Genomic DNA, 16,043 nt, shown 5'->3' on the forward strand with positions numbered 1-16,043 from the left:
ACACACAATACTACGCCATAATGACAAAGCAAAAACAGGATTTTAGACATTTTTGATCACATTTACATCATTAAGCACCTTTGGCAACAATTACAGCCCGGAGTCTGCTTGGGTATGACGCTACAAGCTTGGCACACCTGTATTTGTGGAGTTTATCCCATTCTTCTCTGCAGATCCTCTCAAGCTCTGTCAAGTTGGACGGCGAGCGTCGCTGCACAGCAATTTTCAGGTCTCTCTCCAGAAATGTTCGATCAGGTTTTCTGTCCAGGCTCTGGTTTTGCCTCTCAAGGACATTCAGAGACTTGTCCTGAAGCCTGTCCTGCGTGGTCTTGGCTGTGTCTTGGCTGTGTCTTGGCTGTGTCTTGGCTGTGTCTTGGCTGTGTCTTGGCTGTGTGCTTTGGGTCGTTGTCCTGTTGGAAGGTGAACACACCTACTCATCCAGGGTTTTTCTTTATTTTTACTATTTTCTACATTGTAGAATAATTTGTGTCAAAAGTGATTGACACACTTTATAAAGATGAACAATAATGAGTGTATAAAACTAGAAAAGTACATTTCCTTGAATAACGTGTGGTGTGAAAGCTATCTTGTGAAGCATTGATTGATAGGATAGGATAGCCTTAACATGTACAAGTTGGTGTGGTGTCTCTAGCTTGAACTGTTCAAGACTTAATGTTGGTGGCTATTGTATGCAAATGGTTGCACATTTAAATAGTTACAGTTCATGCAAGTTTCACAGAATGTTAAGTTAGGATAGCCTGAACATATGAAAGGTGGTTTGGTGCCTATAGCCTGAATGGTTGAAGACTTACTGTTGGTGGGATATTGAATGCAAATCTATAGTGATAGTTGATCAATGTTTTTAAGAATTTGAATTTGGGATAAGAGGCACATGTGAATGTTGGTTTAGTGTCTCTACCTTGAACCGATCAAGAGTTACTGTTGGTGGGTTATTTTATGTTAATTTATGCAAATGTTTACAATTATAGTTCATTTATATAATTATAGTTGATAATGTTGAAGTTAGATAGCCTGAACATGTGAACGTTGGTTTGGTGTCTCCAGCTTGAATGGTTCAAAAGTTACTGTTGGTGGGTTATTTTATGGAAATGTATGAAAATATATATAGTTATAGTTGATAAAGTTAGAACAAATGTTAGGATAGCCTGAACATTGTTGGTTTGTTGCTTTGGTGTATCTAGCTTGAGCGGTTCAAGAGTTATTGTTGGTGAGTTGTTTTATGCTAATTTATGCAAATGTGTACAGTTATAATTTATCAAATTTGAACCAGATTTTAAGTTAGGATAGTCTGAACATGTGAATATTGGTTTGGTGTCTCTAGCTTGAACGGATCAAGAGTTACTGTTGGTGAGTTGTGTTGTGCTAATTCAAATCTTTCATAGTTTATAAAGGATTTTTTTTGAGAATTTCAAGTTAGTATAAACTTAGCTTTTCAAATTTGGACCTGGACCATTTTGAAAGCTACCACTGTATTCCTATTGTTCTCATTCAAACCCATGTTTATTTATGAAACATGTAAATGGTTATAGTTCCAAAAGTATACATGGTATCAGATCACCTTTGACAAGCCATAGAAGTTGGACTGAACAACGTTATAATTAAAATTATAATGGTGGCAGGACCTCTTCATGTCCCAAAAATAATACATGCCCATCTTATCCTATGGGCCCCTTATGTTCAGCATGGTGTGTTCTTTGGTATGTCTGTCCTTATTAGGACTCGTAGACTATGTGTCTCTTCTAACATTCCTTCAGCATCTTCATGTCCTAAAAATAATATATGTACTATGTCTATAGTCCATCAGTTGGTCATTTGGCTGACCCCCTCCTTTGTGTGTCCCTCTGACCTCGGTATGTCCAACTGTCCTATGCTCTCATGGCCTTGCTTTGGTTTCCTGTCCTCTACAATAGACAATGCATTTGATCCTAAACATTTATGCATTTTATGGCTTTGGCCATTACGTCTGTTATTTCTTGGTTTCCTGTTTTTACCAAAATGGCAAATGTACTCTAAGTGTACCCTCTTCCTCTTGTGGTCTAATGTACACCTTTGCTCTACAGTATTATGTTTGTCCCTATATGTACCGCTGGCTCCCACACTAGCAAGCTAGCAAAAGGGCCTTAGAGGGACGTCATGACGGAGGAAGTCTGTTATAGTCTCCTCGTTCGGTTACGTCGAATAGACCAGTCTTGATGGAGTAGTAGGTTTCCATGTAGCAAAGGGGTTTAGTCCAATTGGTCAAATAGAAAGGTATAGTGGCCCAAGAAATTGGGCCACTATGCCTATAACTCTTCAACTAAAAGTCCAATATGCTCTAGACAGCTAGCGGGCCGCGGTTAGCAGGCTAGCAGATGGGCATTCAAGGGACGTCTCGACAGGGGCCTGTTGGAAGCAGAAGAAAAAAACCTTGTGCAGATTATGTCGGTAGTCCAGTCGTGATGGATAAGCTAAGGCTTCGTGTAGTAAAAGTTCTGCATCAGTGGCTTGTGGGATATGTGTGGAAGCAAGGTGATGCTTAATGTGTTTATGTTAATTAACGGTAAATTACCACGAGACCGACAGTTACTTGGCTGACAATCACCGGCTGACTAAATATGTGACCGCCACAGCCCTAGTGGTGAATACTTGTGGTCATTAGTTATGTGGTTGTGGTCCATATCTGTGTTCAGGAGTTGTGGTCTGTAGTTGTGTTGTTGTGGTCAGTAGTTGTGTGGTTCAGTAGTTGTGTGGTCAATAGTAGTGTGGTTGTGGTCAGTAGTTATGTTGGTGTGTTCTGTTGTGGTCAGTAGTTGTGTGGTTATGGTCAGTAATTGTGGTCGGTAATTGTGTCGTTGTGGTCTGTAGTTGTGTTGTTATGGTCAGTATTTGTGGTCAGTAGATGTATGGCTGTGGTAATTAAATATGTGGTCAGTAATTGTGTGGTTGTGGCCAGTAGATTTTTAGTCCGTAGTTGTGGACAGTAGTTGTCTTATTATGGTCAGTAGCTATGGTAAGTAGTTGTGTTGCTGTGGTCAGAAGTTGTGTTCAGTAGTCATGGTTTGTAGCTGTGGTCAGTAGTTATGGTCTGTAATTGTGTTGTTGTGGTTAGTAGTTTTATTGTCAGTAGCTGTGTGGTTGTGGTCAGTTGTCGTTCGGTTTTGGTCAGTAGTTGTGATCAGTAGTGGTCTATAGTTTTGTGATCAGTAATTGTGGTCAGTAGTTGTGCTCAGTAGTTCTGTTGTGTAGGGCCTGATCAGAGCCTAGTTGTGTAGTTCAAGCACCATGGTCTTGTGTGGTTAATAGTTTTGTGGCTGTGCGTTCTGGATGAGTTGTAGGGGTTTAATGGCACAGGCAGTAGCCCAGCCAACAGGGGTTGCAATAGTTTGCCTGTTAACCTACTGCTTTGTGTAGTTCAGTAGTTGTGGTCAGTAGTGTGTGGTGAGCAGTTGTGGTTCAGTAGTTTTGTGGTTGTGGTCTGGAGTGGTGTTCAGTAGTTGTGGTCCGTAGTTATGTTGTTGTGATCAGTAGTCTGCCAGACATGCAGAGATGCGATTCGCCACCTGGTTGATTGTGTTCAGTATTTGTGTGGTAGCTGTGGTCAGTTATGGTCTGTAATTGTGTTGTGTGGTTAGTAGTTTTATTGTCAGTAGCTGTGTGGTTGTGGTCAGTTGTCAGCAGTTTTGTTAAGTAGGTGTGTGGTGAAGTAGTTGTCAGTATGTGTGTGGTTGTTCTCAGTAATTATGGTTTGTAATTGTGTTGTGGTCAGTAGCTGTGTGGTTGTGGTCAGTAGTTGTGTGGTTGTGGTCAGTAGTTATGTGGTTCAGTAGTTGTACTGTTATGTGTATGGGTATTATGGGTATTAGTTTTGGTCAGTTAGTAGTTTTGTTAAGTAGTTGTATGGTTCAGTAATTGTGTTCAGTTGTTGTGGTCAGTAGTTATGTTCTCTAGTTGTGTTGTTGTGGTCAGTATTTTTGGTCATCAGTTGTGTGGTTCAGTAGTTATGTTGTTCAGTAGTTGTGGTCAGTAGTTGCGTGGTCAGTAGTTGTGTGGTTGTGGTCGGGAGTTGTGGTCAGTAGTTGTGTGGTTGTGGTCGGGAGTTGTGGTCAGTAGTTGCGTGGAACCATGGAACTGTGTGATGACATAGTCAAGTTTTGCGCTATGAGTCGGGTTCCAACTTTTACGACTTGGTCTGTGCTCCGCTCCATAAGGATTTAATTAGCCTACATTTAGATACTGATAGTGGCTACTATTTAACATGATCGAATTAGGAAACAGAGAAAGTCGGGGTAGCCTATAATTAAGACATTCGAGAGTGCCCATTCCAGCAAGTTAAAAGGCATTTCAGAAACTTTACTGTGGGAAAGTTGATGTGTTGACATGCTTCAGTTATGCTTCATTATGACTGGTTTCACATTTGTCTCCATTTTAAGGACAAATATATCTAAAGCAAGTGTCATTTATATTTACAATTCCCGTATCCAAACGGATTACTGATTTACCAAGCTCTTATCAATAGCTCTTATCAAATTGCAAATTACTGAACTGGGTAAAAAAACTAAAACACTAATATATCTTGATTAGAAAAGTATTCAACTCCCTGAGTCAATATATGTTAGAATCACCTTTGGCAGCGATTACAGCTGTTTTTAGTCTTTCTGGTTAAGTCCACTCCTGGATTGTGCAACATTTTCCCATTATTCTTTTCAACATTCTTCAAGTTGTCAAATTGGTTGTCAAATTGGTCTTGCCATAGATTTTCAAGCAGATTTAAGTCAAAACTGTAACTCGGCCACTCAGGAACATTCGCTGTCTTCTTGGTAAGCAACTCCAGTGTAGATTTGGCCTTGTGTTGTAGGATATTGTCCTGCTGAAAGGTGAATTCATCTCCCCGTGTCTGGTAGAAAGCAGACTGAACCAGGTTCCTATAGTATTTTGCCTGTGCTTAGCTCCATTCTGTTTCTTTTAATCCTGAAAAACTCCCCAGTCCTTAATGATGACAAGCATACCCGTAACATGATGCAGCCACCACTATGCTTGAAAATATGGAGAGTAGTGTTCAGTAATGTGTTGTATTCGCCCCGAACATAACACTTTGTATTCAGGACAAAAAATATTTGTCCACATTTTTTACAGTATTACTTTATTGCCTCATTGCAAACAGGATGCATGTTTTGGGAATATTTTATTCTGTACGGGCTTCCTTCTTTTCACTCTGTCAATTAGGTTAGTATTGTTAATAAATCCTCAGGTTTCTACTATCACAGCCATTTAACTCTGTAACTGTTTTAAAGTCACCATTGCCCTCATGGTGAAGTTCCTGAGCAGTTTCCTTTCTCTCCGGCAACTGAGTTTATAAAGGACACGTGTATCTTTGTAGTGACTGGGTGTTTTGATACACAATCCAAAGTGTAATTATTAACTTCACAGTGCTCAAAGGGATATTCATTGTCTGTAAAAAATGTTTTTTTTACCCATCTACCAATAGGTGCCCTTCTTGGCGAGGCATTGGAAAACCTCCCTGGTCTTTGTGGTTGAATCTGTGCTTGAAATTCACTGCTCAACTGAGAGTTAAAAGGGTGACGTTTTCCTAATGCAAAATAATTGTAGTCTGGTGGAACGAGCATGATCACCGTGTTCACCATTATATAAAGTGAAATAGAATGGTGAATGCAGCAATCAGGCTGGTTTCACCTGGCTCAAAGGATTGTGCAAAGTGCAAAAATGACTTATAAACCTCGTAAAAAATCTGTCTGCGTAACTTTTCTTCAACAATGTGCCTTATAAAGAAGTGACTAATTATGTGTAGCTCAGTTTAATAAATTGTAGTTAAAAATAAGTGCCTCACAAATGGTTGAAGAACCTTTTTTAATTAAATCACACTGCAAGATTATAGTAAGGTTTACGGTATTGGTTGCGCTTTGCACAATTCTATTGTACTGCGAAAATGTTGGCCTGTAAGTATTATTTGAAAAGAAGAAGTATGACAGTTAAGAGTGACTGTTGGCACAGTCGCCTATGATAAAGAGTGGGACGAATATAACTTGCATGAGAGTACAGTGTTCAACCAAAAGGGGGAGCCCTATTACAGAGAATGACGCTGCCATATTTCAACACTATTGTTGTATTGTACTTGAGTACCTGTCTAACACGCAGGCACAACTCTCTCCTGTCTGTTTCTGCCCTTTCAGGAAGTCTTAATTTCCAACAATATTGTCAGCAATCTCCCACTATAGAAATTGGCTGACTGTCTGTCCCGCCACTCATCTCCCACGTCTGTGTGTGTGTGCGCGTGTGTGTGTGTGTGTGTCCTAACTCAAAGGTTGCCTCATCTCAGTCATCAGACTGTCAAGCTGTCTGTTACGATTCCATCAGGAGATGTTTTTTTGTCCAGTAGTTGTTCTGTCCAACTCTCATGTTATACAGTTGAAGTCGGAAGTTTACATACACTTAGGTTGGAATCATTAAAACTCGTTTTTTTAAAACCACTCCACAAATGTCTTATTACAAACTATAGTTTTGACAAGTTGGTTAGGACATCTACTTTGTGCATGACACAAGTCATTTTTCCAACAATTGTTTACAGACATATTATTTCACTTATAATTCACTGTATCACAATTCCAGTGGGTCAGCAGTTGACATACACTAAGTTGACTGTGCCTTTAAACAGCTTGGAAAATTCCAGAAAATGATGTCATGGCTTTAGAAGCTTCTGATAGGCTAATTGACATCATTTGAGTCAATTGGAGGTGTACCTATGGATGTATTTCAAACTCAGTGCCTCTTTGCTTGACATCATGGAAAAACCAGAATAAATCAGCCAAGACCTCAGAATTTTTCTTTAGACTTCCACAAGTCTGGTTCATCATTGGAAGTAATTTCCTAACACCTGAAGGTACCATGTTCATCTGTACAAACAATAGTACGCAAGTATAAACAACATGGCTCCACGCAGCCGTCATACCGCTCAGGAAGGAGACGCATTCTGTCTCCTAGAGATGAACGTACTTTGGTGCGAAAAGTGCAAATCAATCCCAGAACAGCAGCAAAGGACCTTGTGAAGATGCTGGAGGAAACCGGTACAAAAGTATCTTTATCCACAGTAAAACGAGTCCAATATAGATATAACCTGAAAGGCTGCTCAGCAAGGAAGAAGCCACTGCTCCAAAACCGCCATAAAAAAGCCAGACTATATGGGGCAAAGATCATACTTTTTGGAGAAATGTGGCCAAACAGTTCCTGTTTGGCCATAATGACCATCGTTATGTTTGGAGGAAAAAGGGGGAGGATTGCAAGCCGAAGAACACCATCCCAACGGTGAAGCACAGTGCCACGTTCTGAACTTAGTTCTGTTATTATATCTTTGTTTTAGTATGGCCAGGGCGTGAGTTGGGTGGGCTGTCTATGTTTGTTTTTCTATGTTGGTTTTTGAGTTTGGCCTAGTATGGTTCTCAATCAGAGGCAGCTGTCAATTGTTGTCCCTGATTGAGAATCGTACTTAGGTAGCCTGGGTTTCACATTTGGATTATGGGTGTTTGTCTTCTGTGTTAGTGTTCGTACCACACTGGACTGTTTAGTTCATTTCACGTTTATTGTTTTGTATTTCGGAGTGTTAAGTTTATGTATTAAAATAAACATTATGGACACTGACCACGCTGCAAATTGGTCCTCCTATCCTTCTCGCTTCTCCTCCTCAGAAGAGGAGGACGAGGTTCGTTACACACAGGGGTTCTTTGCTGCAGGAGGGACTGGTGCACTTCACAAAATAGATGGCGTCATGAGGAAGAAGATTCTGTGGATATATTGAAGCAACATATCAAGACATCAGTCAGGATGTTAAAGCTTGGTTGCAAATGGGTCTTCCAAATGGACAATAACCCCAAGCATACTTCCAAAGTTGTGGGAAATGGTCTAAAGACAACAAAGTAAAGGTATTGGAGTGACCATCACAAAGCCCTGACCTCAATCCCATAGAAAATTTGTGGGCAGAACTGAAAAGGCGTGCTCAAGCAAGGAGGCCAACAAACCTGACACATTTACACCAGCTCTGTCAGGAGGAATGGGCCAAAATTCACCCAACTTATTGTGGGAAGCTTGTGGAAGGCCACCCAAAACATTTGGCCCAAGTTAAACAATTTAAAGGCAATGCTACCAAATACTAATTGAGTGTATGTAAACTTCTGACCCACTGGGAATGTGATGAAAGAAATACAAGCTGAAATAAATCATTCTCTCTACTGTTATTCTGACATTTCACATTCTTAAAATAAAGTGGTGATCCTAACTGACCTAAGACAGGGAATTTTTATGAAAATCAAATCAAATCAAATTGTATTTGTCACATACACATGGTTAGCAGATGTTAATGCGAGTGTAGCGAAATGCTTGTGCTTCTAGTTCCGACAATGCAGTAATAACCAACAAGTAATCTAGCTAACAATTCCAAAACTACTACCTTATAGACACAAGTGTAAGGGGATAAAGAATATGTACATAAAGATATATGAATGAGTGAAGGTACAGAGAGGCATAGGCAAGATACAGTAGATGGTATTGAGTAGAGTATATACATATGAGATGTGTATGTAAACAAAGTGGCATAGTTAAATTGGCGAGTGATACATGTATTACATAAAGATGCAGTAGATGATATAGAGTACAGTAAATACGTAGGATTAAATGTCAGGAATTGTGAACAATTTAGGATCGAATGTATTTGGCTGAGGTGTATGTAAACTTCCAACTTCAACTGTATATATATATATATTTATGCTCAGAAACAGACACAATGTCAGAGGTTTTGGTTGGCAGAAACTCGAATAATACATTGAAATTGTATGTGCACTTGTGAATGTACGTCCCCGAGTGGACCTGTGCTGACCCCTCCCCTGTTTACTCTCCAGATAGGTTGATGTTTTATGGTCTGTGTACGGCTGGAGAGGGAGTTATCCTACCAGGTGGTTGACAGACCCAGGTTTTATGGCGTCTTACTGGCCAACAGGTCGGCCAATCATTAACAGTGTACCTGACACATGATGATTTAATAGAGGCAGACAGAGTAGGCGACACAAACCATTTGAACATGCATGGAACCCAACCCATTTTGATACGGACCAGAGGGGTTGCATCACTGTAAAGTAGTGAGAATTGGTTACAGTGCAAAGAATCTCAGAGGCCTGTTTCCTGGGCCCAGAATAAAACTGGTCATGGACTAAAAACGTGCTTAACTGAGAATCGACATTTGAATTGCTCTTTTTAGTTCAGGACTATGTCTTAAATACCATTGCATATTCACGGACATGTTGAACTGTTCAACAGTCTACTTTGCATACTTCAACATGTTGGGTTGTGTTCATTCAAGTTGCCTATTCTATTTCCTGTACTATTGCCTATTCAGCGACAAGAGTCAGCGCACCTGAATAGAAATACTGATCCTAACTCAATTGGGATGCATCCAAATTGGCACCATTTTCAAAAGTAGTTCACTATATAGGGGATAGAATGCCATTTGGGACACCGACCCGGTTGATATGATAGAGCGGTAAAGTTGACATATCTCTGCCTCTATTCCCACATGCCATCTGTTCATGATTTGTGAATAGCTTTTGTCTTTTCTTTTGTGTTGTGCTTTGATACACCACACCTTTAAAATGTGACACCTCTGAGGCTCTCACCCTCTTCCTCTATCAGGGTCACGTCATGTGAGGTTATTTTGTGGTTGGCAGCGTGGGGCTGCTTTTAAAAATATATAAATATTTTATACCCCTTTTTCTCCTTAATTTTGTGGTATCCAATTGGTAATTACAGTCTTGTCTCATCACTGCAACTCCCCTGCGGACTCAGGAGAGGCGAATGTCGAGAGCCTTGCGTCCTCTGAAACACGACCCTGCTAAGTAGCACGGCTTCTTGACACACTGCTCTCTTAACCCAGAAACCAGCCGTCAGAGGAAACACCATCCAACTGATTACCGAAGTCAACTTGCAGGCGCAAGCATGCCACAAGGAGTCTCTAGAGCACGGTGAGACAAGGAAATACCAGCCAAACCCTCCCCTAACCCCGACGACGCTGGGCCAGTTGTGCGCCGCCTCATGGGTCTCCCGTACACGGCCGACTGTGACACAGCCTGGGATCGAACCGGGGCTGAAGGGATGCCTCACAGCACTGCGACGCAGTGCCTCAGACCGCTGCGCCACTCGGGAGACTCGGGGGCTGCTTTTCTGAATGGGAACTGTTCCTTTGAGCGAGACATGTTATACGATTCCTTGCTTCTCAGTAACCCTGACGACGTTGGTCATCTTTTCTGATTCCAGTTCTAGTATTCCATATTGCACTACAAATGAGCTACCTGACTTATTCCTGAAAGCAGCGGTATGTTTCAGTGCTTGTTCCCCAGAGAGTTCTCACGGGGCAGGAATTCGACATGATTTGACTGGATGGGTCTTTACTACCGTGCAAATCACCCTGAACTCTGGAATGAACAGAACAGAGATCAACCTGTAGGCTTTTTATCCACGCCTCTGGCCTCCAGTCATGTACACCATGTGAGGAGGGAGATGGTGCCATTCTTCTGGGGAAAAAATATAGCCTCTCCCAGATCTGTTTGTGGTGCATCGCCAACCATTATGGCCGTCACGCCAAACACGAGTTGGCAAAACAGTACAAGCAGATCTGGAACCTGGCTAGAGGAAAGAAACACCTTTTTAATGTCTCTATTTTCTTGGAAGATAGTGTATGTATCAAATGGTGGAGAAGCTTAAACCTATGAACCCTATATTTACTGTGCTAGTTGACGCTGCAGTCTTTTGGCCTAAAGGCACTGGAGACAGAATTACGTGCCCTTCTCTTTGAAACTCAAGATATGTGTCTTTCTGTACAATTCCACAGCTTACACACACACACACACACACACACACACACACACACACACACACACACACACACACACACACACACACACACACACACATTCTCTCTCCCTTTAACAGCAGGGCGTAGCCCGCCTTTGGTAATCACCAGTGATCGTGTTCAGGATCCCTGCTATGAATGATCTTGACATCAACATAATTATAATTTTTCATGTCAGCAGCAAACTGAAGGGAGGGACTCCACCCTCCTGTCTATTCTCCGCTCTCTCCTCCGCAGTTTCAGCCTTTTCATTCAGGGCTTTTGTGTTCCAAAGCTCCACAGACCTGTTTGCAATCTCTCCTTTCACCAGTTGGAACACGCAGGCCAGAGACAATAAAGAATCTGGAATCTACCTGGGCGATAACAGTGTAAAAGTCAATGTTGAGACAATTATTCACTCTGTATTTTACCCCGATAAGTTAAACACCATCAATAACCTTCTCCTAATAATATCCCTCTAGAGTCAAAGACCTTTCTACGCTGGAGGAGGGGTTCTAAGCTAACATATGGAATTGTTTTAAGATGGTCATACCAACAAATATTTAGCTATTTTATTTTTTATGGTAAGACCCCTCAAGGTATACAAAAATATATATACTAAAAAGAATATTGGATGAAACATTGAATTTGGCATTACAGCTATTAGCCAATAGAAACACATTGAATAACAGATTCACTACATGTAACAACATATAGTCCCCCAAAAATGTAAAGGATGTTTGTTCTGAAGTGTCTCTCCTACTGCATATCTGAGAGATATAACAAAGATCAAGAAACTATTTTATTTACTTTTTACATGTATTTATTCCCTTATTTTAAGCACTAAACTATTCACATATACAGTGGGGCAAAAAAGTATTTAGTCAGCCACCAATTGTACAAGTTCTCCCACTTTAAAAAAATGAGAGAGGCCTGTAATTTACATCATAGGTACACTTAAACTATGACAGACAAAATGAGAAAAAAAATCCAGAAAATCACATTGTAGGATTTGTAATGAATTTATTTGCAAATTATGGTGGAAAATAAGTATCTGGTCACCTACAAACAAGCAAGATTTCTTTAAGAGGCTCCTCTGTCCTCCACTCGTTACCTGTATTAATGGCACCTGTTTGAAATTGTTATCAGTATAAAAGACACCTGTCCACAACCTCAAACAGTCAACCTCCAAACTCCACTATGGCCAAGACCAAAGAGCAGTCAAAGGACACCAGAAACAAAATTGTAGACCTGCACCAGGCTGGGAAGACTGAATCTGCAATAGGTAAGCAGCTTGGTTTAAAGAAATCAACTGTGGGAGCTATTATTAGGAAATGGAAGACATACAAGGGGCGGCAGCGTAGCCTAGTGGTTAGAGCATTGGACTAGTAACCGGAAGGTTGCGAGTTCAAACCCCCGAGCTGACAAGGTACAAATCTGTCGTTCTGCCCCTGAACAGGCAGTTAACCCACTGTTCCCAGGCCGTCATTGAAAATAAGAATATGTTCTTAACTGACTTGCTGGTTAAATAAAGGTAAAATTAAAAAAGACCACTGATAATCTCCCTCGATCTGGGGCTCCATCTCAAAGTGCTGTACAGAAACCCAGCCTAAAACCCCAAACAGCAAGCAATGCAGTTGTAGAAGCATGGTGGCTAGGAAAAACTCCATAGAAAGGCCAAAACCTAGGAAGAAACCTAGAGAGGAACCAGGCTATGTGGGGTGGCCAGTCCTCTTCTGGCTGTGCCGGGTGGAGATTATAACAAGTTGTTCAAATGTTCATAAATGACCAGCATGGTCAAATAATAATAAGGCAGAACGGTTGAAACTGGAGCAGCAGTACGGCCAGGTGGACTGGGGACAGCAAGGAGTCATCATGTCAGGTAGTCCTGGGGCATGGTCCAAGGACTCAGGTCCTCTGAGAGAGAGAAAGAAAGAGAGAATTAGAGAGAGCACACTTAAATTCACACAGGACACCGAATAGGACAGGAGAAGTACTCCAGATATAACAAACTGACCCTAGCCCCCCGACACAAACTACTGCAGCATAAATACTGGAGGCTGAGACAGGAGGGGTCAGGAGACACTGTGGCCCCATCCGAGGACACCCACGGACAGGGCCAAACAGGAAGGATATAACCCCACCCACTTTGCCAAAGCACAGCCCCCACACCACGAGAGGGATATCTTCATCCACCAACTTACCATACTGAGACAAGGCTGAGTATAGCCCACAAAGATCTCTGCCATGGCACAACCCAAGGGGGGGGCGCCAACCCAGACAGGATTAGTGACTCAACCCACTCAGGTGACGCACCCCTCCCAGAACGCTATGAGAGAGCCCCAGTAAACCAGTGACTCAGCCCCTGTAATAGGGTTAGAGGCAGAGAATCCCAGTGGAAAGAGGGGAACCAGCCAGGCAGAGACAGCAAGGGTGGTTCGTTGCTCCAGAGCCTTTCCATTCACCTTCCCACTCCTGGGCCAGACTACACTCAATCATATGACCCACTGAAGAGATGAGTCTTCAGTAAAGACTTAAAGGTTGAGACAGAGTTTGCGTCTCTGACATGGGTAGGCAGACCGTTCCATAAAAATGGAGCTTTATAGGAGAAAGCCCTGCTGGAGCCTCCAGCTGTTTGCTTAGAAATTCTAGGGACAATTAGGACACCTGTGTCTTGTGACCGTAGTGTATGTGTAGGTATGTACGGCAGGACCAAATCAGAGAGATGGGTAGGAGCAAGCCCATGTAATGCTTTGTAGGTTAGCAGTAAAACCTTGAAATCAGCCCTTGCTTTGACAGGAAGCCAGTGTAGGGAGGCTAGCACTGGAGTAATATGATCAATTTTTTTGGTTCTAGTCAGGATTCTAGCAGCCGTATTTAGCACTAAGTGAAGTTTATTTAGTGCTTTATCCGGGTAGCCGGAATGTAGAGCATTGCAGTAGTCTAACCTAGAAGTGACAAAAGCATGGATTCATTTTTCTGCATGATTTTTGGACAAAAAGTGTCTGATTTTTGCAATGTTATGTAGATGGAAAAAGCTGTCCTTGAAATGGTCTTGATATGTTCTTCAAAAGAGAGATCAGGGTCCAGAGTAACGCCGAGGTCCTTCACAGTTTTATTTGAGACGACTGTACAACCATTAAGATGAATTGTCAGATTCAACAGAAGATCTCTTTGTTTCTTGGGACCTAGAACAAGCATCTCTGTTTTGTCCGAGTTTAAAAGTAGAACGTTTGCAGCCATCCGCTTCCTTGTCTGAAACACAGGCTTCTAGCGAGGGCAATTTTGGGGCTTCACCATGTTTCATTGAAATGTACAGCTGTGTATCATCTGCATAGCAGTGAAAGTTAACATTATGTTTTCGAATGACATCCCCAAGAGGTAAAATATATAGTTAAAACAATAGTGGTCCTAAAACGGAACCTTGAGGAACACCGAAATTTACAGTTGATTTGTCAGAGGACAAACCATTCACAGAGACAAACTGATATCTTTCTGACAGATAAGTAGACCAATTTGGGTTTCCAATCTCTCCAAAGGAATGTGGTGATCGATGGTATCAAAAGCAGCACTAAGGTCTAAGAGGACAGATGCAGAGCCTCGGTCTGATGCCATTAAAAGGTCATTTACCACCTTCACAAGTGGTCTCAGTGCTATGATGGGGTCTAAAACCAGACTGAAGCATTTCGTATACATTGTTTGTCTTCAGGAAGGCAGTGAGTTGCTGCGCAACAGCCTTTTCTAAAAATTCTGAGAGGAATGGAATATTCGATATAGGCCGATAGTTTTTTATATTTTCTGGGTCAAGGTTTGGCTTTTTCAAAAGAGGCTTTATTACTGCCACTTTTAGTGAGTTTGGTACACATCTGGTGGATAGAGAGCTGTTTATAATGTTCAACATAGGAGGGCCAAGCACAGGAAGCAGCTCTTTCAGTAGTTTAGTTGGAATAGGGTCCAGTATGCACCTTGAAGGTTTAGAGGCCATGATTATTTTCATAATTGTGTCAAGAGATATAGTACTAAAACACTTGAGCGTCTCTCTTGATCCTAGGTCCTGGCAGAGCTGTGCAGACTCAGGACAACTGAGCTTTGAAGGAATACGCAGATTTAAAGAGGAGTCCGTAATTTGCTTTCTAATAATCATGATCTTTTCCTCAAAGAAGTTCATGAATTTATCACTGCTAAAGTGAAAGCCATCCTCTCTTGGGGAATGCTGCTTTTTAGTTAGCTTTGCGACAGTATCAAAAAGGAATTTCGGACTGTTCTTATTTTCCTCAATTAAGTTAGAAAAATAGGATGATCGAGCAGCAGTAAGGGCTCTTCGGTACTGCACGGTACTGTCTTTCCAAGCTAGTCGGAAGACGTCCAGTTTGGTGTGGCAGTGCAGTGCCAGACATGTCCAGGCCCGTCTGACGTTTGTTAGAGAGCATTCGGATGATCCAGAAGAAGATTGGGAGAATGTCATATATTCAGATGAAACCAAAATAGAACTTTTTGGTAAAAACTCAACTCTTCGTGTTTGGAGGACAAAGAATGCTGAGTTGCATCCAAAGAACACCATACCTACTATGAAACATGGGGGGGGAAACATCATGCTTTGGGGCTGTTTTTCTGCAAAGGGACTAGGACGACGGAGCCGTGTAAAGGAAAGAATGAATGGGGCCATGTATCGTGAGATTTTGAGTGAAAGCCTTCCATCAGCAAGGGCATTGAAGATGAAACGTGGCTGGGTCTTTCAGCATGACAATGATCCTTAACACGCAACGAAGGAGTGGCTTTGTAAGAAGCATTTCAAGGACCTGGAGTGGCCTAGCCAGTCTCCAGATCTCAACCCCATAGAAAATCCTTGGAGGAAGTTGAAAGTCCATGTTGCCCAGCAACAGCCCCAAAACATCACTGCTCTAGAGGAGATCTGCATGGAGGAATGGGCCAAAATACCAGCAACAGTGTGTGAAAAACTTGTGAAGACTTACAGAAAACGTATGACCTCTGTCATTACCAACAAAGGGTATATAACAAAGTATTGAGATAAACTTTTGTTATTGACCAAATACTGATTTTCCACCATAATTTGCAAATTAATTAATTAAAAATCCTACAATGTGATTTTCTGGATTTTTTTTCTAATTTTGTCTGTCATAGTTGAAGTGTACCTATG

Source organism: Oncorhynchus keta, chromosome 33 (genome assembly GCF_023373465.1).
Source record: "Oncorhynchus keta strain PuntledgeMale-10-30-2019 chromosome 33, Oket_V2, whole genome shotgun sequence".
NCBI lineage: Eukaryota > Metazoa > Chordata > Actinopteri > Salmoniformes > Salmonidae > Oncorhynchus > Oncorhynchus keta.